Source organism: Schistocerca gregaria, chromosome 1 (genome assembly GCF_023897955.1).
Source record: "Schistocerca gregaria isolate iqSchGreg1 chromosome 1, iqSchGreg1.2, whole genome shotgun sequence".
Taxonomy (NCBI): domain Eukaryota; kingdom Metazoa; phylum Arthropoda; class Insecta; order Orthoptera; family Acrididae; genus Schistocerca; species Schistocerca gregaria.
This window is the reverse complement of record NC_064920.1, coordinates 646,458,113-646,484,377: the sequence shown is the minus strand read 5'-3', so window position 1 is coordinate 646,484,377 and position 26,265 is coordinate 646,458,113. Positions and strand designations below refer to the sequence as shown.

Genomic DNA, 26,265 nt, shown 5'->3' with positions numbered 1-26,265 from the left:
AGTATCAAGGCAACGTACAACGTATGTCTGTAGCTCCATCTCCCCTTGATTTTTTTATTTCATGCTCTGCACTGTGGCGGAACGTAGAATTCTACGCAGTGACGTTACCACCTCCTCGTCCACGTGCATTTTGACGTCCCGGCAGAGGGCGCTTTCAGCAATTTACAGCATGCGAGGCAAATTGTAGGACGTACTGCTCCGCATATTTAATCGGGGACGTTTATTGGTAGACAAGCACTGCTGCACTGTTAAATCATTCTAAATATCGGCAGCCTCGCATTGACCTGTACGACACGGTTGGAATTGTCACTAATCCTGCACCACTAATAAGCGGCATGCAGGAGTCTGACTACTTACAGAAGGCTCTCAGATCAGATCACAGCAAACAGGCACTGCTTCAAGTCTGCAGGCTTTCGCATGCCTTCTCATTGACGGTCAAGTCTTTTGAGTCATTAGGCCATGTCATATTCTTTTCAGACTTCTTAAATCCTCTAGTGTTCAGCATCCAGGGACCACGGTGGAATTCTGGATAGGTCCCAGCACAGGAATCGAAATATAGAGCAGTAACGTGACGTGGCCTAACGATTTAGACCATAGGTGTTTCACCATCATTTACTACACTGCCTACAGCTGGTATCAAGAAAATACCGCCGATGATCCCCAAAAACAAAACATGATACTAGTTCAAAGCTAAAAAAGGGAAAAGAAACACAATAACATTGCACATTACATTTCCATGGGAACAAATGGAAATTATTTCCTCGAATCAGACCTCTTCAAGGTTGCTATATTCATTAAATATCACGTCTTGAAGGCTCGACACTCTGCTTGACGAGAAAATCAGAAGAAGGAGCAGACGTCCATGTTTGCGCACGAAATGCTCCAGCACAGTCTTTCACCCCTTCTCCCCTCCCCCCCCCCCCCCCCCCGGCAAAACCCGCGACTTTCCTTCTACACCCCCGAGTGTTGCTGGCTAACCCCAAGTTCGCGAACTTCAGCCAGATCCACGGAACTAACATTTGGTCCCTTCTGGCAATCAGCCAATGGAGTAGAACACATTGGCCAGTTCGTGATCCAGCGAAATTCTTGCGGAAAGCGCTGCTTACTTACTGGAATTTTCAAAATATCACACTCTAAAGCCAAAAAAAACAAAAAAATGACGCACCACGAAGGAACTATTCGAATTGGAAGGAAATCGATAGATGTGGCGTACATGTACAGACAAAAGACTACAATATCAGGAAAATTGAATAACTTATTCAAGAGAAAGAGCTTCGCAAATTCAGAAAGTCAATAAAGCGTTGGTCCACATATGGATCTTATTCAAGCTGTTTGTCATTGATTGAAAGAGTTGTGGGTAGTCCGCCGAAGCTATATCGTACCATATTCTGTCCAGTTGATGCATTAGATCGTCAGAATCCCGTTTTCGACCTGGATTCTCATTGACTGGAGTAGAACTGCCTTCAGTGATGAGTGCCGCTTCGGCCGGTGTGGCCGCGCGGTTCTAGGCGCTACAGTCTCGAACCGCGTGACCGCTACGGTCGCAGGTTCGAATCCTGCCTCGGGCATGGATATTTGTGATGTCCTTAGGTTAGTTAGGGTTAAGTAGTTCTAAGTTCTAGGGGACTGACGACCACAGCAGTTAAGTCCCATAGTGCTCAGAGCCAAGCCAAGTCCCGCTTCGAAGTGAGCCTCGATAAATGGAAATGCCGTATGACTAGGGACTCCCGTCGGGTAGACCGTTCGCCTGGTGCAAGTCTTTCGAGTTGACGCCACTTCGGCGACTTGCGTGTCGATGGGGATGAAATGATGATGAAAGACACACAACACCCAGTCATCACGAGGCAGGGAAAATCCCTAACCCCGCCGGGAATCGAACCCGGGACCCCGTGCGCGGGAAGCGAGAACGCTACCGCAAGACCACGAGCTGCGGACAGTGAGCCTCGATGACGAATGGAGACGCGTCTGGAGAGGGCTCAGACACCAGTTCACTGTTGACCGCCGTACGACACGAAAACCAGGAGTGATGGCCTGGGGTGCCATTTCTTTTCATAGCAGGATCCCTTTGGTTTTCGTCCGCGGCACCCTTGCAGCACAGTAGTACGTCGACAGTATTCTACGCCTCGTTTCGTTGCCCTTCTTGGCATATCATCTTGGGCTTGCATTTCAACAAGATAATGTCAGCCCACACAGGGCGGGAGTTTCTGCTGTTTGTCTTCATGCTTGCCAAACCCTACCTTGGCCGGCAAGGCGCAGGATCTTTCTCAGTTGGGCAGTTTTTGAACATTACAGGCAGGACGCTCCAACCAACTCCGGAATTTGACGACCTGACGCGCCAGTTGGACAGATTTTGGCATAAGATTCTTCTGTAGGGAGTCCGACAACTGTATCACTCAATGTAAAGCCGATTAACTGCTTGGATAAAGACTAGAGGTTGAACAACGCGTTATTGACTTGCCCAATTTCTGGAGATCTTTCTTTGAATAAGTTATTCCAGTGTTCTGAAATTGTAGTCATTAATTTGTCTATACATATACAGCCATTCGGATAATTCCTCCGTGGTTTGTCTTAGGGTGTGGTTCCAGCACGTACCAGAAACGAGCCCCATCCCGCCGTCCACGCTGGACATAGTACGCTACGATAGGATGCTAAAAACCGCCCTTGACGTCCACAGTTGCCCATAGGCACGGCCAGGTATGATAAAGCACAATTGTTGACTGCGATCTATCCCACTCTTCCCTTTTCTAAATCACGAATTAGAAACAAGTAATAAGCAAACAAATTTCGAATCATCTCTGAAGAACGCCGCCGTATCTTCTTAATGGCAGTGAAAGCGTGCTCCTGTCAAACTTGTCCAGGCGAGCTAGTTCTCCGTCGATTAACATCTGGCCGTCGACGACCTCCTTCCTTCATTTCTTGTCTTCTAGTTGCCTCGCCACCTGAGTCTCTGGCCTGTGATTCACGTGTAGCGCCAACCCCCGACGGCCTGGAGCTTTGCGTAAATAACTGTAACAGGGCAAGGACGCGAGGCGGCCGTTTCTTTCACGAGATACGACGTTTCGTGACAGCGGCAGTCAGCCTGGGGTGTTATGAAAGCGAGGCGGGCCGAGCCAGATGTGGGCTGGGCCGGGCCGGGCCGGACGTTGGTTCAGCCGGTCGGTATCGCGGCAGATCTGGCCGGGTGAGAGGCGGCCGCACTGGGTCACTCCGCCTGACGAATGCTGGGAGACCAGTCCGCGCGGCGGCGGACTGGTCCTCGACCCACCCCGCGACTCCCAACTGCCGCTCGAGTTCTTGACTCTCAGTCACATCGCGGAAGTGTCACAATTCCGTGCTTGTTTTTCGCATTCTTAATCAGGTCGGGCCAGTATTCCAACAGAAGCGCTCCAGGTATTTTAGAGAGTTTCCCAGCATCCAGAATGCACTTCTGATCGCCAGATACTTCACACATAATCGGTACACACCCCTGCCCTTTAGTAGGTGCACTTGAACCCTCGTCAAGGCGAGTGCAGAGTCGTTGACCCACAATTTCATTTATACACTGTGCAACACCCTTCTGCGATAGATCCTTACATATTATAAAAATGGGTGTACGTTGCCGTGTGTGTGTGTGTGTGTGTGTGTGTGTGTGTGTGTGTGTTCCACATGTCTTCCTAAACCAGTAAAGCGCTTCCAACCAAATTTGGTACACATGTCCAGTACTGTCAGGCAAGAATCATTGTGGTGGTAAGAGCTCCAGGTATTTTAGAGAGTTTCCCAGCATCCAGAATGCACTTCTGATCGCCAGATACTTCACATATAATCGTGTGTGTGTGTGTGTGTGTGTGACTAGGGACTCCCGTCGGGTAGACCGTTCGCCTGGTGCAAGTCTTTCGAGTTGACACCACTTCGGCGACTTGCGTGTCGATGGGGATGAAATGATGATGAAAGACACACAACACCCAGTCATCACGAGGCAGGGAAAATCCCTGCGTGTTTGGCGCCGTGCAGGTGAGCGCCACAATCAGCACTGCATACGACCGAGGCACACAGGGCCAACACCCGGCATCATGGTGTGTGTGTGTGTGTTCCACATGTCTTCCTAAACCAGTAAAGCGCTTCCAACCAAATTTGGTACACATGTCCAGTACTGTCAGGCAAGAATCCCCAAGAATCCAAAAAAGAAATCATAGTTCAGGCCATATGGCGTCATAAATAATGAGATTCATCAAAAACTGCCGCATCACGCCTGACTTAAATTTATTACTCCTTTGCTGCTAACTCTATTCGCAACACATTTCGCGCGCAGTATCCACACATGCCGCTGACTGTATCTACACAAATACACCATTCTACGGCAGGCCGGAGTGGCCGTGCGGTTCTAGGCGCTACAGTCTGGAACCGAGCGACCGCTACGGTCGCAGGTTCGAATCCATCCTCTGGCATGGATGTGTGTGATGTCCTTAGGTTAGTTAGGTTTAATTAGTTCTACGTTCTAGGCGACTGATGACCTCAGAAGTTAAGTCGTAAAGTGCTCAGAGCCATTTTAACCATTTGAACCAACACCATTGTACGACGCAAAGTTCAAGAGATATGACATCACAAACACTGAGGTGCGTGAAAAATTGCCGCATCATCCATGATGTTTTAATACATCTATTGTTTACTACTACGACATTCGTACAGTCGAGTCAGACTAACATAATCCCTGACGCCTGACAGCGCTGTTGACAACTTTCAATTGCGAAGCGCAAACAGCTGTACGCAAAAGCAGAAGCATTCTATAGACCTATGAAGAGGCGTTGCCATTGAGACATGAAGCGGTTGTGCCCACCGCTCCTGAAACTATCCGCGATCATATTTCTTAATAGGGATACTGTACTTAAAAATTTATTTTATGCGTATTACTTTGTGCGAGTAGCCGGCTGAGGTGGCCGGGCGGTTCTAATCGCTACAGTCTGGAACAGCGTGACCGATACAGTCGCAGGTTCGAATGCTGCCTCGGGCATGGATGTGTGTGATGTCCTTACGTTAGTCAGGTTTAAGTAGTTCTAAGTTATAGAGTACTGATGACCTCAGAACTTAAGTCCCATAGTGCTCAGAGCCATTTGAAACTTTTTTTTTTTTTTGTACGGCTGTTTCATAGCGTCAAAAGTGTTTTCACGAATGCATGGAAACAAAATATTTTCGATACTTCACTACAAACATAGTTCATTCCTTTTTTTTTGCGCTTCCGACAGAAAACAGACAAAATGAATATGCGGGCAACACGGCATTTGTCACCTAGTCCACAGTATATGTCGTTGTTTTGAGAAGAATCTTCAAGTGCTCGTAATGCTGTACCTTCGTCCTTATTATAAAAGGAACGTGACGCTATGTAACGAGTCTTCTACCATATAACATCGTCCCAGAGACGCAAATTGCATTATAGATGTACCACTATAAATTTTGTTCACAGTTATGCACGGTAAGTAAGCGCACCGAAAAGAAATTATTCACCCCAACGAGATACAACGTTCATACTACTCATCACTGCCTTAATGCTTCATAACAGCCTCAGTTTTGTTAATGAGAGCAGAAGTTCTTCAGTTATGTCATGTCCAGCTGAAGTCACACGCTGATGATCAGATCCCTTAGGTGGAGGCACTGGAGGACCCTCCTAGAAGATCGAATAAAGATCGGGCGTCAGTGGAAACGGCACACAGCCGACTAATCCTTCTAAAACTAGTACCTCATGTGGTAGAATTCGGCCGACGGGAAACACATTGATGTGGCCCTAAACAAGTCATCCGGAATCATATCAGGATGTTTGATGCACACGCCGACAGAGATGACCTACCCTCTCATAGGGATGACTCCCCCCAGTATAAAGCGCCAACTAGAAGAAACAGGTGACAGATAATCGTCACGGATACCAAAAACAGCTCTAGCAACTACCCTGGAGAAAAAGTTTCCTTTTGACGTCGTAACCAAACAACGTCACCGGCGAAGACAGGAGACTTCAGCTATGAAAGGAGGCAACACAAAATCCTGTCCTGGAACTGACGGAATACCGTGCTGGTGGAAGTGGCAAATCCTCCACAATCTGGAATTCTTTCAAGGAGATAATGACTAGGGTCTCAAACTACAAATATAACCTTGCCTTATGGGGCTAATTCGATGGGGAACCACTACTTGACTGTGGGAATGTCCAAACGGACGATCACCTACTGACGTACGCAAACCACAGCAAAAGCTATGCTTCGCAATATTTACGGTTAGCTCATGATAAGGTCATGTGAGTAGCTGATTATTGGGCCAAAAATATCTAAACTTTACATTTTATTACAATTGACTTAAACTGGATTTTAACGTTTCTTGGTCTGGACACGGAAAATAAATTAATGAAATCGTTACGTGATGAAATTGCGCCATTATTCATTGCTACGTCTCGCCCGCTGTTCTACGTAGTCCCAGACATTTCATGTGGACTAAGACTGGTTGATTTAGCGGGGCCGTCGAGGCTCGACAGCGCCTGCCTACGTGTCGAAAGAGAACTGTATGCGTGGAGACCTTTCAAAATGGCTGTTTCACGTTGTAAGATAAGAATGTCTCCAAAATATTCATCATGAACATACAGAAAAAGAATCAACATGTAGTCACACATAATATAGAAATAAAGATCTTCGTTCATGTTCACGGTAATCTGAATTAATGGGCCCAAGTCATGGTACAAACCAAAACTCCACTACAGTCAGCTACTGCCCAGTTTCTGTGTCTTAGGGCCCACTGAAGATCTGCAGCCTTACGTACAGCAGAGAGTACCTTCCTTTTGCGAAGTATCCGAGTCCACATCTTCACTGTAATATTAAGTCGGAAACTGATTGGGGCGGACCTGCATTCACTGACAGCGGCAGTTCCTGCCGGGACTCCATTTCATCCTTTATGCTCTTCAGAGTCCACGGTATCACGATTTCGGTTCTGATGCTAGCGTGAGCTCAAGACGATATGCTTGAAGTGGTTGATGTAGAAGACGGTTACAGTTGTTTTCTGCATAGTCTTGTGGCTGTGATACTGTTGTCAGACGTAGCACTTACAACCAATAAGAAATGTGCAATAAACGACAACTGGAAAACTGTCTACCCCGCTGAGTACTCGCCGTTCTCGAAACAAAAATAGCACACGTCGCAACGTAAGTTAATGGGACATTTTTCTAGTACTATATCCTGCATGAACATGAGACACTTATTTTTTTGAAGACAAGTTTCACCCGGAAAAGGAATCTCACCTGCCTGTTACGGTAATTCGGAAAGGAAAGAAGCATTAACCGTAGCAGAACCGAAGTAGCGAAATAATTAGAGGTCTCTCTAAAACGTCTCTTCTCAGTGCGACGCAATTCCACTTTTGCTTTGCCACCTGGTGATGTAAGGCTAACCCCGTGATCTCCCTTTCACGGGTCACTAGCATAATTCATTGCAGTTGCGTAAAGCACTTCATTCTCGCTACGACGTTCGCCTCGACGGCAGGCGAGACAAGAACACAAGAAGGCTGTGAAATAGGCGACCATTTCGAGGAAATTGCGTGCAGTCGCCGTAGCAGTTGGCTCTTCTTCCCGCATCATTTGTGGAACAGCTGAGCGCCCTTCAGGTGGCCTCTCGACCCTCCCACCCACCCAACCTTCCCCCACCCATCTCTCCCTTCCCTCTCTCTCCATCGTACCAGGCTGCTCTATTGCAAATGAAATTGTGAAGTTTTGCAAGAAAAATTTGGAAAAAGGAAGAAACTTCCCGTTTTTGAAAAGGAAGTTGCACTTCGTCACATTCGTACTTGACTATTACTTATGCTTCCGTACGATGTTCGAAATTCCAGATCGCAGAAATTAAATGCGTTTTTGTTGGATAGTTTATTGTTCAAAATTTATCTTCTCGGATGATACAGAAAGGCCAACAGATTCCTCAGATGACAAGTATAGTGAATGAGAATTGAGATAAAGCTAGCCCTTTGCGCATTGCTCTGTCGCCACATGAGGACTCGACTACAAAAATGACTCGGTTTGGTCAGCACACGTTACGTAGTTCGTAGCGCAACGATAAATTTAGCCACCAGTATTCACGATGCAGCATTCGTCGCTTCACAAGTTTTCAACATCGAATATCAACAACAGGACACCACACAGCATCGCAGTGGAGGGTTGATGCGGATGCAAAACCAAAGGAGAAAGGGAGGCAGAAAGTGAATTTCTTTACCTATTTCGATGTCATTGGAGAGAGAAGATCAGGTTTATTTGGTTGGTAAAAGGAAAAGACTGTATCCAATTTTAAGGAACCACCCCACGATTTATTTGGAGGGAACCAGATTATAACGTATAACAAGAGGGTCGGATAGGAATTTGCACTCCACACCATCCTCATACGTGTTACACTGGTTGTACACTACATCAGTTACGTCTAAGATCACGAGAAACATAATATTAGTTCAGTGTGTAGTTAAATGTCGCTTATTCGCTCGAAAAGAATCGCGTGTATCTAGCAGGCGAGAGAATGGTATACGGTATACGAGTATCCCTCACAATTTCATGGACGTAATATCCTCTCGTCGACGTCTGGTTCAATGGTCTTGCAGAAGTAAAAGATGTACTGAGTCATCGATATATTTAACCTGGCCTTTTCTGTTCTTTCGTCATACTGAAACTGGGGTACCTAACAAAACTCCTGTGACAGCTGTGTACAACACGGCGCCCTTTCACCACGTCAAAGAGTTCATGTGGTGGAATAGCGGCAAGGTCAGTTTTCTATATGCTCGTGTTGTTTGGAAATATTCGGTCAACGTCATCCTTCAGTCCGATAGTTCATGGGAACGGTATGATCGTTCTGGTTATTTACTACTCTTCACAAACAAGGTGTGAAAGATAATTTTTTACAGCATACCCTAGTGGTGTAGGAGAAATAGAGGCAAACAGTTTGATAAAGGACATCTGTGGGCTATCAAACCGGGAAACAGTCTCAAACTGGCCTACAACAACCACCTAAGTTACAACGAGTGCGCTCTGCACAAGATTTTAAATACTGTCACGTCCTTTTCTGCTACCGGTTTAATCCGATCAAATTTTTGAAATTTTTGATTTCGCTGCCATTAATAATTCAAGCTTTCCCCGGAAGGTTATGAAAGCAATAAGACTGTCGTGAAAAAACTACTTACGTTTGTAACTCAGTGTAACCTTAATCTTTACAAGTACAGTAGTAGTAAGGATGCCAGAGAAACGAAGCTTTGAATGTTAATTTTCCGCTGTTAAAATTATCAAAACTTTGAGGCAAAATTTACACAAATGTCGGTTTTTCAATTTATAAGCGCAGCAACAAGGTGTTTTTTAATACTAGGTGATGATTTCAGCGAGAAAAAGTGTCGAGCTTCAGCAACATAGCGAGGGGCGTAAGAGGGCGAGAGGATGTTCTAAATCCAATGACGATGATTACTGGTTTCGTGCTAAACGTCCAGGTCATCAGCGTCCAGTTTCTTCACGCAAGGTGCATGCGCTGTAGGTTAAGTAGCCTTTGTAGGCCAAAGTGACGTTGCTTTCCTGCTCGGTAGATCACAAGTGTCCCATTTCAATTTGTTCCTCTTGATTCCCCCTGTATAACTGTCGTAGGTTGTTAACAGCTATCGTTTATGCACTATATAATAGCACCAGTCGTTTCTGAGCCTAGCCGTAAGTTCGGCCCGCCAAACACACGTGTAGCGCCAACTGCTGTATTCAGGCGTAGAATATTATTACAGCGTTTAGCGCCACGCTCCTTCATAAATCTGTAAACGAACGATATTCACTCATATTTAAATTGCTTAGATCACAATGCAGTATTGTAAGAATTGATCTGAACTCCGCTACTAGTTAAACAGTAGTTGCTCTAATGTAGTGTGAGGAGGGCTATGCGAGAGGCGTTCAATGAATTCGAAAGTAAAGTACTATGTACTCACATGGCAGAAAATCCTAAGAAATTTTGGTCTTATGTCAAAGCGGTATGTGGATCAAAACAAAATGTCCAGACACTCTGTGACCAAAATCGTACTGAAACAGAGGATGACAGACTAAAGTCCGAAATACTAAACGTCTTTTTCCAAAGCTGTTTCACAGAGGAAGACTCCACTGTAGTTCCTTCTCTAGATTGTCGTACAGATGACAAAATGGTAGATATCGAAATAGACGACAGAGGGATAGAGAAACAATTAAAATCGCTCAAAAGAGGAAAGGCCGGTGGACCTGATGGGATACCAGTTCGATTTTACACAGAGTACGCGAAGCAACTTGCCCCCCTTCTTGCAGCGGTGTACCGTAGGTCTCTAGAAGTGCGTAACGTTCCAAAGATTGGAAAAGGGCACAGGCCATCCCCGTTTTCAAGAAGGGACGTCGAACAGATGTGCAGAACTATTGACCTGTATCTCTAACGTCGATCAGTTGTAGAATTTTGGAACACGTATTATGTTCGAGTATAATGACTTTTCTGGAGACTAGAAATCTACTCTGTAGGAATCAGCATGGGTTTCGAAAAAGACGGTCGTGTGAAACCCAGCTCCCGCTATTCGTCCACGAGACTCAGAGGGCCATAGACACGGCATCACAGACAGATGCCATGTTTCTTGACTTCCACAAGGCGTTCGGTACAGTTCCCTACAGTCGTTTAATGAACAAAGTAAGAGCATATGGACTATCAGACCAATTGTGTGACTGGATTGAGGAGTTCCTAGATAACAGAACGCAGTATGTCATTCTCAATGGAGAGAAGTCTTCCGAAGTAAGAGTGATTTCAGGTGTGCCGCAGGGGAGTGTCAAAGGACCGTTGCTATTCACAGTATACATTAATGACCTGGTGGATGACATCGGAAGTTCACTGAGACTTTTTGCAGATGATGCTGTGGTGTATCGAGAGGTTGCAACAATGGAAAATTGTACTGAAATGTGGGAGGATCTGCAGCGAATTGACGCTTGGTGCAGGGAATGGCAATTGAATCTCAATGTAGACAAGTGTAATGTGCTCCAAATACATAGAAAGATAGATCCTTTATCATTTAGCTACAAAATAGCAGGTCAGCAACTGGAAGCAGTTAATTCCATAAATTATCTGGAAGTACGCATTAGGTGTGATTTAAAATGGAATGATCATATAAAGTTGATCGTCGGTAAAGCAGATGCCAGACTGAGATTCATTGGAAGAATCCTAAGGAAATGCAATCCGAAAACAAAGGAAGTAGGTAACTACGCTTGTTCGCCCACTGCTTGAATACTGCTCAGCAGTGTGGGATCCGTGCCAGATAGGGTTGATAGAAGAGACAGAGAAGATCCAACGGAGAGCAGCGCGCTTCGTTACAGGATGATTTAGTAATCGCGAAAGCGTTACGGAGATGATAGATAAACTCCAGTGGAAGATTCTGCAGGAGAGACGCTCAGTAGCTCGGTAAGGGCTTTTGTTAAAGTTCCGAGAACATACCTTCACCGAAGAGTCAAGCAGCATATTGCTCCCTCCTACGTACATCTCGCGAAGAGACCATGAGGATAAAATCGGAGAGATTAGGGCCCACTCAGAGGCATACCGACAATCCTTCTTTCCACGAACAATACGAGACTGGAATAGAAGGGAGAACCGAAAGAGGTACTCAGGGTACCCTCCGCCCCACACCGTCAGGTGGCTTGCGGAGTATGGATGTAGATGTAACGTTGGAACTCAAGCTATACCAATTTCTTTGCAGAACTGTCCTCGAAATTGGAGGTCACTTTTCAACGTTTCAGCAGTCCAACGCGTGAACGGAAGATGAAATTTGAAAGTCGATGAAAAATTTGTGCAGTATTATAAAAAAAAGTAAGTGCACTAGAATGCACCCGTCTGGGAGTGGTTTTTCGGAGGCGTATATTTTCCATTATTCGAGTTGGAGACTATCACTTTCCTCACCTGAAACGAACCGCCGATTACTATTTCAGTCGTAGGTCATCAGATAAAGTTAATTATAAATATAACCGAAAATTTCAGGTAGGTACCCTATATATATATAAACGTAAAATGACTAAAAGTGAGACATAAATCATCTACTCATTGCAAATAATCTCTGTTGATTCCAAGTGACAATATTAAAACTGTGAGGTATCTGGGCCGAACCGTACTTACTGCATGTATACAACGCAAGCCACACTATGGTGTGTGGTGGTGGGCACTTCGTTACCAATATCACTGCCCCTCTCCCCCCTTTCTTGTTCCGGTTGTGAAGGGCCCACGTGAAGAAACGCTGCTAGCAAGCCTCCGTTCTAATTTTACTTTTATGTTCTTTCCGCGAGTGGAAGCACTAAATAGTGTGACTATTCTAGGGATTTACGCTCTCGTAATTTTTACACTAGATCACATCGAGATGGAGCATGTATCTGTTGTAGCGTCTGCCAATGGAGTTGGATGAGCGTCTCTGCACACTTTCAGGCTTACTAAACAAACCTGTGACGAAAATAGCTACTCTTCTTTGGATTGCTATTTAGTCAATCAGTCCGATCTGATACGGGTCACACAATTACGAGCAATATTCAAGTATTGGCCAAACGTTGCTTTTGTGATCTACCTCGTTCGTGCATGGAGTACATTTCAAGTATTCCACCAATGAATTTCAGTTCGGCATTTGCCTTACCAGTGATTAGTTTTATGTAGTCGTTCTACTTTCAATCGTGCCGTGTGCATATCCCCATATATTTATTGGAGGTGATTGCTTCCAGCCATTCTTCTGCAATCGTGTAGTCACACAGTAATGGATCCTTTTGACTATTTACGAGCAATACATTTGTCTATGTTGAGGGTCACCTGCGAATGCCTGCGCCAAGGCTCGATTTTGTTCAGATCTAACTGCATTTCACAATAACATTTTATAGTGTTGCGACGTCTCAGAATACTCCAGAATCATTCAAGAAAAGCCTCATAGATTGGTTGATTTTCTTTTTTTTCGGGGGGGGGGGGGGTTCACCGGTTAGGGAAGGATGGGAAACTAAATCAGCATGGCAGGACGCGGGTTTGGACCGTCGTCCTTCTGAATGCGACTCCAGTGTGCTAACCACTGCGCCACCTCGCTCGGTAAACCTCGTAGAACTTCCTACGTTATCCACTAGGTCGTCTACATAAATCGTGAAACGTAATGGTCCTATAACATTCCCTTGGGGTAAGTCTGAAGTTACTTTTACAACACAAAAGTTTTCGGCTTTATAATCATGATATGGTGTGTCCTCTTTGATAAGAACTTTTCAGTCTGATCACAAAGCTGGACCGTTATTCAGTGAGCTTGTACTCCTTCATTAAGCGACAGTGCGAAACTGTATCGAACGTCTTCGGGGAATCAAGGATCAGAAAACTGGGCGACTGTATTTGCTCCCTTCTCGATCTTATGGACGGACAGAGCGAGCTGAAGTTAACAACATCGTTATTTGTATAATCCATGTTGATTCCTACAGAGGAAGTTTTAGGAGTGCAAAATTTTACAGCTGACTGACCACAACGGTATAGCCTTTAGTTTTCTGCGTCTATTGGACGACCCTTCTTGAAAATTGGTGTAACGTGGTATTCTCCTCAAATCACTGAGAATTCTTCCCTCCGCCAGCGACCTACGTTACACTCCTGTTAGGAGAGAAGCATATTGTATGGCATACTATACGAATAAACGTTAGTGTCTCATTAGGTCCAGTCGCTTCTCCTCTGTTGAGCGGTTTTAGTCGGTTATCTGTCTAGTCTGGCGATCACTTATTTCGACGTCTGCCATTTTAAAAGTCTGTGTGACGGTTTAAAGTAAGAACTATAGTAAGATCTTCCTCAGTGAAACAGTTTTGCAAAAATAAAACTAGTATTCCGCCCTTATCTCTCTCATCTTGTCTTCGATGAATTTATGGTCACAGAATGTTTGGAGAAATAGTTTTGATTCGTTTACTCATTTGAAGGCATATGCAATATTATTCAATATTTTTAGAGCCAGTCTACAGTTTCGAAATACCGTTTTATTCATTGCTTAACCCCATTCTTTAACTAAGTCTGGTGTAACAAAGAAATCTTACTTTTATTTCTTCCGACGCTTTTGAACACGATGATCCTATTTTTCTTTCGCTTTTAGAATTTACTGGCATAACGTTAGGACCGCTACTGGAAAAATCGATGAGCGCCGAAGTTTGAAATCTTTCATGTGTGGTCAAAACCATTTATACAGTCATATAGCAACTCAAATGAAGCTGGACAACGGTGAAACTATGTACATCTCTGATCGTAGAAGGTTAACCTCGGTCAGTGCTGATCCGCAGACGAAGCAAGAGGACAGAACCGATTACCGCTTGAACTATAAGTTAATACTGCTCCGCCCCTCACCCCACCCCCATCCCACCAAAGATAAGTGCTGGTATATTTTATCCTAGCAGGGAAGTTAATATTAGCAAGGACCACTACTTACAGCACCGAATACGAATTACTCGCCATTCTGGAGAAATAATGAGTGCATAGCTTTGCAAATACACTCCTGGAAATGGAAAAAAGAACACATCGACACCGGTGTGTCAGACCCACCATACTTGCTCCGGACACTGCGAGAGGGCTGTACAAGCAATGATCACACGCACGGCACAGCAGACACACCAGGAACCCCGGTGTTGGCCGTCGAATGGCGCTAGCTGCGCACCATTTGTGCACCGCCGCCGTCAGTGTCAGCCAGTTTGCCGTGGCATACGGAGCTCCATCGCAGTCTTTAACACTGGTAGCATGCCGCGACAGCGTGGACGTGAACCGTATGTGCAGTTGACGGACTTTGAGCGAGGGCGTATAGTGGGCATGCGGGAGGCCGGGTAGATGTATCGCCGAATTGCTCAACACGTGGGGCGTGAGGTCTCCACAGTACATCGATGTTGTCGCCAGTGGTCGGCGGAAGGTGCACGTGCCCGTCGACCTGGGACCGGACCGCAGCGACGCACGGATGCACGCCAAGACCGTAGGATCCTACGCAGTGCCGTAGGGGACCGCACCGCCACTTCCCAGCAAATTAGGGACACTGTTGCTCCTGGGGTATCGGCGAGGACCATTCGCAACCGTCTCCATGAAGCTGGGCTACGGTCCCGCACACCATTAGGCCGTCTTCCACTCACGCCCCAACATCGTTCAGCCCGCCTCCAGTGGTGTCGCGACAGGCGTGAATGGAGGGCCGAATGGAGACGTGTCGTCTTCAGCGATGAGAGTCGCTTCTGCCTTGGTGCCAATGATGGTCGTATGCGTGTTTGGCGCCGTGCAGGTGAGCGCCACAATCAGGACTGCATACGACCGAGGCACACAGGGCCAACACCCGGCATCATGGTGTGGGGAGCGATCTCCTACACTGGCCGTACACCTCTGGTGATCGTCGAGGGGACACTGAATAGTGCACGGTACATCCAAACCGTCATCGAACCAATCGTTCTACCATTCCTAGACCGGCAAATGAACTTGCTGTCCCAACAGGACAATGCACGTCTGCATGTATCCCGTGCCACCCAACGTGCTCTAGAAGGTGTAAGTCATCTACCCTGGCCAGCAAGATCTCCGGATCTGTCCCCCATTGAGCATGTTTGGGACTGGATGAGGCGTCGTCTCACGCGGTCTGCACGTCCAGCACGAACGCTGGTCCAACTGAGGCGCCAGGTGGAAATGGCATGGCAAGCCGTTCCACAGGACTACATCCAGCATCTCTACGATCGTCTCATGGGAGAATAGCAGCCTGCATTGCTGCGAAAGGTGGATATACACTATACTAGGGCCGACATTGTGCATGCTGTGTTGCCTGTGTCTATGTGCCTGTGGTTCTGTCAGCGTGATCATGTGATGTATCTGACCCCAGGAATGTGTCAATAAAGTTTCCCCTTCCTGGGACAATGAACTCACGGTGTTCTTATTTCAATTTCCAGGAGTGTACATAAGCGCTGTGTTTTCATCTGTATTGTGGTCTAATGAAGGGTTCAAACACGAAGACCTATGTCCCCCTTTTGTGAAGGAATAAAAATAATTTTAATGTTCCTTCGATGAAGAGGTGGAGTAAAATCTCAAGCAGAGAAAGGATGAGGAACGAACTATTCTTACTTTTCAAAAGAAGCGCTATAGTAGTTGCCTTAACTGATTCACGGATACCACAGAAAATCCTAATTCGAGGTTAGCAGGCAGGTGGGTTAATCATTGCACCGCGACATTGCGCCTCCTCTTTTGTCTGGAAGCTACACTAAACAAAACACGTGCAACCGAGGACAGTGGCCGCTTCTGGAGCACTGTATATTGCAAGTGAATGTTTTCCTTTTTTTCACGTTATATTCGAGGGAAATACATTTTGCTATCTTAGTGAGCGAGTCACTTTGCTATGGTTAAGGTCTGAAACGAGGATGTGGCCGTGCAGTTTCTCCATTCCAGACAGCCAACGGTTCGCCAGTGCTCTCTCTTTCCCTTGCCTGCCTGTGGCTGCTTCCCCTCGCGCGGCAGGTACCGGACAGATTAAATTAGTCGGTGGCGAGTAAGATTCGTCGCGCCGACAGATAAGCCAGAGAGCGGACAGTACACTGACGGCCCGCGCAGCTTCACGGGGCAGTTACGGTAGCGGCAGGACGTGCTTCGCCGAGAATCACCGCCACAAACGGGAGAAACGCCGCTCTGCGCTTGCGACAGCCGGCCACAACCAGCTGCCGGGCGAGAAACCGCCGTGACGCCTCGCCGTGTCAACAACCACAGGCCAACTGCCTCGCTGCACCGCACCGCCCCACTGCTCCCGGCGCTTCAGGAGACGTCACCGGGATGAAATGGTAGACTCGTGAACAGAGACAGTCGTTGTGACTTCTCTCGTTACAACTGTTCAACTGTGTGTGAAATCTTATGGGACTTAACTGCTAAGGTCATCAGTCCCTAAGCTTACACACTATTTAACCTAAATTATCCTAAGGACAAACACACACAACCCATGCCCGAGGCAGGACGCAAACCTCCGCCGGGACCAGCCGCACAGTCCATGACTGCTAGGCTCTGTCGTTACTCCGTTTCGTTTTCTAAGTTCAAATTCCTCCAGTAATGTGAAGGTTTCTTAAGCACACTGAAGAAAGAATTTATTATCCCTAGAAGACATAATCGTAATAGCATGTAATAACGCCACAGCCTTTAACTCTTGATTTTAATAGTAATAGTAACCTCAGACTTTTTGCAGTCTACGCACTTATCTGTAATCAAGTTCTGTCCGAAAGACGCTGCATAAACATTCTATCATATCTTGATGGCGCTTCAAAGCGGTGCAAAAATTGGCCGCTTGCTCTCAGTGTTCAGAAATGTAAAACTCTGCACTTCGCAAAACGAAAACATGTAGTACCCTATGACTACATTAACAGTCAGTCATAGGTGGAATCAGCCATCTCATACAAATACCTGGGAGAAACACTTTGTAGGGACATGAAATGGAATTACCACATAGGCTCAGTCGTGGGTAGAGCAGATGATGTACTTATTTGTAGAATACTGGGGAAACAAAGGAGATGGCTTACCGATTACTCGTGCGACCCTTTCTAGTATATTGTTCAAGTGCGCGGCATCCGTAACAAATAGCAGCATCAGAGGATACTAAACGTATATGGAGAAAGGCAGCAGGAATAGTCACAGGTTTCTTTGATCCGTGGGCATGTTTCACGGAGATGCTAAGAAAGTGAACTGGCAGACTCTTGGAGATAAGACGTAAGCTTATTTCGAGAAAGCCTACTAGTAAAGATTCAAGAACTGGCTCTAACTAATTATTTTAGAAATATTCTACAGCCCCCTATGTCTCACTCACACAGGCGTGGTTCAAATGGTTCAAATGGCTCTGAGCAGTGTGGGACTTAGCTTCTGAAGTCATCAGTCCCCTAGAACTTAGAAATACTTAAACCTAACTAACCCAAGGTCATCACATATATCCATGCCCGAGGCAGGATTCGAACCTGCGACCATAGCCGCCGCGCGGTTCCAGACTGAAGCGCGTAGAACCACTCGGCTACACCGGCCGTCAGCTGCGCAAAGAATGGACACTTGCATTCAGTGTTCAGGAATGTAGAACTCTGCACTTCACAAAACGAAAAAATGTACTATTCTATGACTATCATATCAGTCTTAACTGGAATCGGCCATCTCATATAAATACCTGAGTGAAACACTTTGTAGGAATATGAAATGGAATGATCACATAGGCTCAGTCGTGGGAAAAGTGGGTGATGTACTTATTGGTAAAATATTGTAGAAACAAAGGAGATGGCTTACAAATCACTCGTGAGACTCTTTCTAGAATATTGTTGCAGTGTGCGGGACCCGTAACAAGTAGCGCAAACAGGGGATGCAGAACGTATGTAGAGAAAGGCAGCGCGAAGGGTCACAGGTTTTTTTGATCCGTGTGCGTGTTTCCAGAGATGCTAGGAAACTGAACAGGCAGAGATAAGACGTAAACTATACCGAGAAAGCCTACTAATAAAGTTTGAAGAACCGGCTGTAACTAATTATTCTAGGGATATACTAAAGCCCCTATGTGTCACTCACACGGGCATGGTGAGGACAAGATGAAACCCTAATAACTGGTACAATGGAACGTACCCTCTGCCAAGCACTTCACAGTGGTTTTCAGTGTACTGATGTGCATACCGACTTCGCTACGGCAAGGGAAAGAGCCCTTACGTTTCTTCAGGTATGTCATATCCAAATGAAGTCAGTGACTGATGATTATCTCCTGTACATTTATCGAATCATTTTCATATTAGTTCCCACGTTTCATACGCTGTTTCGAATCATATCGGACATTATCTATCGAATTGAAACCAGGTGACATGGTGGGACAGTCGAGATGTGATATGCTGCCTAAGTGTTCGTCCAACTGCGACCGTATTCATTCAGCACTCTGGACACAGATGTTGTCTTTTTGGAAGACAGGAATGTCCACAGCATACTCACCATGAAGATGTAGGAGAAAGGGCAAGAATGGGTCATCTAGAATTTTGCAATAAGGATTTAGGTTCATGCTTGCGGTAACCTGAATGAGCAGTCCCCGGTCACGGTAAGAAAAACACCCGCAAAGCATCACACAACAATCCCCAACATCAAATACACCTAACACACTGCGGTTTAAATGTCTGACTGCGCCGTCGATACGCTAGACGTCTTGCTCATTTGAAAAGAGTCTACGCCGGGTGTTGTCGACAAGTTGTCAAGTCTTTAACCTTTCTTTTTTTTGCCCGCGGAACATGTGGAGATTTATCTGCCTCTATGAACAATGATATTTTTCGAGGTACACTCTTGTAATTTCCATTTCACGGAAGTCCCTTCGCAGCGTTCGTTCGGAAACTGCCCGCCTCCACAACTGACGTGTGTTGTCTACGAGCAGAATGCCACCCGAGGGGATCGGGTCCGGTTCCTGAGAGGGGCGGAGATTTTCTCCGCGCTGGGACAGCGTATTGTGTTGTCTTCATCCTCATCGACAAGCAAGTCACCGAAGTGGCGCCAACTTAAAAACCTTACACCAGGCGACCGTACATTCGGCAACTGGTTCGGACCGACCACCATTCACTAATAGCAACAACTGAAATCGAATGTCACAAGGCGTGACATTCGGCTACTGTCACTATCGGTTAGGACGCATCTACAATAACTGTTCTTATTTCGCATATATGACTGTGAGTGTCACACCGCTCCTTATAGCCGCGCGGTCTCGGGCGCCTTGCCACGGTTCGCGCGGCTGCCTCCGTCGGAGGTTCGAGTCCTCCCTCGGGTCATGGGTGTGTGTTGCCCTTATCGTACGTTAGTTTACGTTAGATTGAGTAGTGTGTAAGTCTAGGGATCGATGACCTCAACAGTTTGGTCCCTCAGGAACTTACCACAAATGTCCCAAATTTACCGCTCTTTGTAGTCACGTCGAACTGTCGGCGTTGATACAAATTGGGCAACATCACTCACATAGTGGTCATGGGCAAGTCCAAACGACGTGGCTGTTGTCCGTCATTCTGTCACATCTCCACGTCGGCCCATCTTATGCACCGATTCCTTTCAGCCGACTGCCACACATAAACACTGCTCGGCTACCATGACTTACGTTTTCGACGGTCACGTGACCGTCTAGTACCAGTCCATATCACTTTCAGTACTTCAAACGGACCAAAGTGTTCATTTGAGGGCGCCACTATTATTTCGTATTATGGGCTTAAGTGCATTTAAGCAATCGGGAGTAGCATGATGCTTTTCGGAAGAGAAAGTGCCTGTAGTTGGCTGTCTGGCGTTGGTGGTTGCAGTAGCACGAGAGGTAGCACATAAGGACGCAGGGTGTCCGTGGCGCAACGACATGGCGTCAGAGTTACTTCCAGTTGTGACGTGTAGGGTTCCTGAACCATGAGCCCAGGAGTAACATCACTGTGACTCTCCAAAACTTTGGAAGAAATGAACCTGTACCCAGGTCCACGCCACACTTGCCGCAGATGGTCACCAAGGATAGTACAGAACCGCAATCCATCGCTGAAGCCAACGCGACGCCATTCGTCAGCAGTCAGCGCTTCCCAGTCACGACACCACTCCAAACGCAGCCATTTTTGCTGTGGTGTTAATGACACCCAATGCATGGGACGTTAATTCGCTAGACAGACTGCTGCTAGACTCAGACGAATGGTGAAAGATTCGTTGTTCTCGGTTGGCAGGTGGAGATGTGAAGGTGTTATGATATGCTTGATGCACAATACTGCGATCCTCCCTTGTGGTGGTCAGATGTGGTCGACCGGAACCTTGAAGACGAGTCTACCTGCCTTCCCATGGAGTCCAGCATTGAGCACTGTCACATCCGAACGCCCTATAAATCTGGATATTGCCCTACTCGATTAGCCAAATGAAGGCCAACAATGAGGCCCCTTTCCAACCCTGTCATGTGCTGATAATGGTAACTCACACTAGTACTCGGCATCTCGGAGTCCTTCACTGTGATCATTCAACATCTGGTGCTGTTCGCATCCCTTATAAACTCTACGAAGCCTGGTAACAGCACTAAATAAGAACATCACTACCTGTCACACAGAGTTGCAACTCCAATCATTTACATACCCGCCGATGGTGTGTATGTGTACTAAGTTACATTAAATCCATTAATTTCTTCCGGGTGCTTCACTTCTTTAGTAAGGGAATGTATATCTTCGTCAATATAACCTTTTATTGGCTGTATTAGTCGGATTCCAGGCGAATGCTATGTTTCGTCAGTAAACTTAAAAGTGGGTGTGCCATGGATATAATGGTGGAAAAACGAAACACAAATTACAGAACAAAAGGGCTCTGCAGTGTTCAAAACGCAATCGATAAAAACGTTGTACTGATGATTATAAAAGTGTATTACTCCGACTGAAGATGGATGAGAGGCCGAAACCTGTCTTGCCATGAATAAAGCTGTACGAGAAGTGTATGGTTGCTGTATTTCGTCAAGTATTTGTGTCGTTTATGTTACATAGTGCTGAAATATTAATGATATTCCTAATGCCTTCAGATCTTTCAGCGGGAAACTCATGCTGCCCACCTTTCATTGGTTCTTTGGAGAGATGCTTGTTAGTACTCCCAACATGCCTCGCTTAAACTAAGGCGAAGGTTGAGTTGTTCCTTTGAAAAGGACAAAGCTGATTTTCTTCCCCTTTCTGAGCTTGAGGTCCCCAGGGACCAAATTGCTGAGGTCATAAGTCCCTAGACTTACACACTACTTAAACTAACCTATGCTAAGAACAACACATACACCCATGTACAAGGGAGGACTCGAACCTCCGACGGTAGGAGCCGCGCAATCCGCGGATACCGCTCGGCCAGTCCAAGCGACGTTCTTAAATAATATCTACGGAAAAAATGGAGATGGGAAGGGCAGTGAGAAGCTGGACGAAACTCAACACTCGTAACAATTGCAACAGTACCCAGCGGCTTCCCCACTGCCCACACTCACTTGTCTTTAGTGACCAACCTTCAAGCGCCAGACGGGCATCGTTCTGCAAACGTTTGAAAAAGACACGATTTTCATATTCCACGACTGATGACTAATGATATCGTATCATTTTGGACTTCACGCGTTATTTAGAGTAGTGGGACTGATTTGGGCACACGAGGATTTATCTCACATAAACAAGCTTAACAAATCACATGTGCAATACCTGCCTGTGGAAACCTTTTACAAGTAGCCAGTCATACTCTTCGTCGCTAATGGAAGAATACACAGTGCAAGTGAACTACAAATACTTCTTGAGAAACACAGGACAGCAGCACTCGCCAATTTTATTTACAGGCCATGTAAAAAAATATGTGTGGCTGGACCTATTAAAGCTATTTAAGCAAATACTGGTGGATTTGCCCAGCATATCGCAGTTTTGTCTACTAAAAATCTGACAATTGAGGTGCGCGAATATAGAAAAGAAATTTACAGAAGGACTGCCTAATACTGGTTATATATATTAATAGGGTCATTTCGTCTGTGATGATGCAGTCTCTTGCTACAGACATATTGCGTCTCACAAAAAGTAACAATGCAGAAATAAGCGTCGATAAAAGAATCATATAACATCATGCCTTCCATGAAGGAGTGTTATTGTAAAATCCACTCTATCTCAATAGTGAAATCATTACTTGAAAACACAACGAAAGCCTTCGCAGAGGAGAGCCTAGTACAGACGTGAAGATTGGAAACATAACGAGTGTCATCTACCCATAACAATTCCAAACGCATAAACAATGTGGAAAATAGTAAATTGCCTTTCTGACAATAATTGAATAATCAGCGCACGTGATAATCATATGAGGTATGAATTTTTCGAATCCAGAAGACCTCTCATTTCTAGACATTGTTTCTATGGTTTGTGAACAAGGCTGGTAATTGGAATACTTCATCTGTTTAGAAGTACTGAACTTGAAGATAACTAACGACCAGGTAGTGCAGAGTTTCTAGATATCATCTTCACAAATGGAGTTAGAAACTATGACCTATCTCTTTCAATAGGCTAGTAGATACTTCGGGCAGTTCGAAAGTGATACATGCCCTTTTCCTCAGCTATTGCAGCCAGCAGAGCAGCCATGAAGCTGTGTCTTGTCTATAGGTGGACGCTCAGACTTGCGTGTCTTTCGATACGAAAGTGTTACTGGGTGGATCAGTAAGACCTGACCACACTGCTGCTAATCTGCATCATCGTGTCGATGCAACAGTTGATGTTTCCATAAACGACACAACAGGGCTCGGTCAAACAGAGATCCTATTCTGGAAGAATGCCTTCAACGACACACGATTGAAAGCACCAAGCGACCAGCTCGACCTCGCGACCTGAATCCCACGGTTCACGTCAGTGATGCTGGAAGTGACACGTTGATGGTTGCAGTCGTTTTTCCCAAATCCTTGGTCTACCGCCCTGAGAGGTGCTTTCCTTGAAGAACTGTAGGAACTTCCTGCAAAGATAAGACACCTCTGGAGGCGTACTGATTCTCGCAGTTCCTCCCACCCAAAATTCGCTGACAGTTGCTTTGCACGACGAGAGGCATCTAGCTCGTATGAAAGTAGCATACACAGTCATTAGCAATATTAAACTTCATTCTTAACGTTTATTTTGCAGCACCGAGGTGAACACATTTACTGCGTACATTTGAAACATTATCTATGTTCGAATAATTTATTTGCCTCAACTGTATTCCCATGTTTTATTTTAACTTTATCACGCTTTTAAGGAGGCACCTACGTTGCAACCGACACACAATACACCTTGCAATACATAGGACACACAACTTTATGACTTCTCACTACTTTTTTTCCTAGAATTATGCAAACCAGTGCATAACAACACACAAAGTGGGACATACGTTAAGAAATTCTTTCTACGCCCGTGTTTAATGTCAAACAAAATGCGCTATCTGATTAACAAGGAAGGTGAGGCCTCCATCAAGGTGTTCGAATCACCTTCCATATGCAACAACGCCCTACCAGCATTCCACAGGTGACCCACGAAAAAGCATCGTCCACGGTAACCACGTGTACGAAACAAGTCTCCCCAACGATCGCCATAAATATCCACGCACCCTGCTGCCTAGAACCCGTGACAGCGCTGCTGATCACGAATACAGTGGATTAGCTAAATTGCAAAGAGGAATCATGAATGGTGTATTCAAAAGAAAAGAAAAACTTACAAATTTTGAATGTGTAATAATGGAGCTGGTTTCATAGCACACCCTTCCACACGAATTTTGTTGCCATTTAAATGTCACTGCACCAGGATTCAAACTTCCGACCAGCTGCTGTAATTAGGTCTTCTGTGGTCCCCTAAATTACTCCCCGTCCGCCTCGCTGTGCGGTCAGTGCGGCAAATTGCAATCTGAAGGGGTACGGGTTCGATTCCAGGTTGGGTCGGACATTTTTTCCCCTCAGAGGCTGGATGTTGCGTTGTTCTTATGTTCGGATTATTATACGACAAGACAATCATGACCAATACATAGTCGTATTGTCTTTCCATTACTGAGATGGCTGGACGGGCAGGAACAGAAAGCCAATAAATTGAAATTAAAAAAAAAACTCTACGACAGTTTGTTTAACACGGCGCCGGCTGACTTCCTTTGCCATTCGCGTCGTTTCTGTTATTATGTCCTCTCTTCTATTTCAGTGTATCATTCGTCATCTGTATCGTAGGAGATGTGCAGGACTCACAGAAATAGCGATGTTAGATTAGAATCTACCTCTTCTATTTGGTGAAGTCCTGTACAGCAAAGAGAATGCTGACTGCCAGAGTGACAGGCGGGTTCCTTTTCGTTTCTGAGAGGCAACGAGTGCACAAAATTACTTCTTTGTCATGACGAATACTCTGGAAAAGACGAAAGTCCATAGTATATGGCATTATTTCAACGTATTTTTCAACGTCAAGACACAAAAATGATATAATTTGTGTAGTTCATAGCACTTCTAATTGCCAGCAACAATGCTGTGTTTTGTCTGGTTTCAGTCACAGATAAACTCAAGAGAAGAAACTGTTAAACGAGGCAGCGTAAGAATGAATTTTATCTCATGCCACTCACCACGATTTAGATTTAACTCGATTTGTCGAAACAGTTCCACGTGAGTGGTTATTTGATAGGTAGCGAAATCAGGATTGTTTGTCTCCATGGCTCTCAAAGATACAGTTGCCCCACAAATGATTTAAATATTTTCTTTCAAAGCAATTGCTTGAAAATCAAAAGACCCATTTTTACGTTTTTCTCCCACAAAATACATAATTTCTAATTCCCGTGAAAACGCTCACGAGTTGCATGGATTATTTATCACATATATTGAGCATTTCTGTTGTGTTTCGCTTTCTGTGATTAATATTACACTACAGGAGTCACACACGCTCTTACAACACTCCACCTGCTTTCGCACAAACGTTTGAAAAACTGTGTGCTCTGCTGTTGTCTGGGTGTTTTCCATAATTCATTAATCCACACCAAGTTGTCATTTGCACTGTCGCTTCTTCGTGCTTAAAATATGGTATATTTTATGGTAGAGCTTCATGTTAGTCAGTACTGTTATCGTCACTGATGGCTGTCAGCAACTGACGTTGATTTAAGAGGAAATAATGATACCAGCAAAAATCTGACGCAAGACTCCGAGGGGGAGTCACAATGTTTACATGGCGTCAGAATCGCTAAGTTTGAATATTGTGCTCTTCACTCACCAGCGTTAGTGGAAAATTGCAGAAAGGACGGATGCCGCCATGTGACGACGGAACAATGCAACGGTGTGTCCGGGCGGCGTCAACACAGATGGACGCACGCGATTGTTGTCGGCAGAGAGGTCGCACACAGCCACTGTTAGTGAACCGGGCGGCGTACCGCGGCTTACTGGAGCCGGTTTGGGCTCTCCCGCCGCGCTAAAGTGTGGCCACCATGTTGGGCGACCGCAGCGCCGCTACGCGAGCAGCGTGCGCAATCAGGTCTGAGAGCAGCCGCCGCCGCTCCAGACGACGCTTCGTGACGCGGCGGACAGGTATTCGTCCGGCGAAGGTTTTTTGGTCCGCTGCTCCGTCACATCCTGCTACTCGGAGAGCTGACCGTGTATTCCGTTTGCGCAAGGCAGAAGAATACAGGATTTGTTGGAAGATTCTAACAATCCCAAGATAATTCAGAGATATTTTAATGACGATTATCTGTTGTAAGAATGTTTAAAGGAATACACTTTAATAGACCACATATTACTGAAGTCTGATATTGTGAGAGAGGAAACAGCGAACTTAATGTAATTTATTGAACAAAATGTTTTGGATATAGGAAACCTTTTACTGCCTAGACTGCA

At 45.6% G+C, this 26,265-nt stretch overlaps 1 protein-coding gene across 2 annotated transcripts in view; it reads right to left on the bottom strand.

Annotated features, from left to right (window-relative positions):
- The window catches only part of LOC126361083 (cadherin-89D), a 380,910-nt gene extending 355,109 nt beyond the window's left edge, over window positions 1-25,801 (bottom strand). For both annotated transcript variants that reach the window (XM_050007764.1, XM_050007765.1), the window contains exon 1: window positions 25,649-25,801. The gene's annotated coding sequence lies outside the window, so the exon portion shown is untranslated. The remainder of the gene's footprint in view (window positions 1-25,648) is intronic.
- Between the last annotated feature and the right edge of the window lie 464 nt (window positions 25,802-26,265).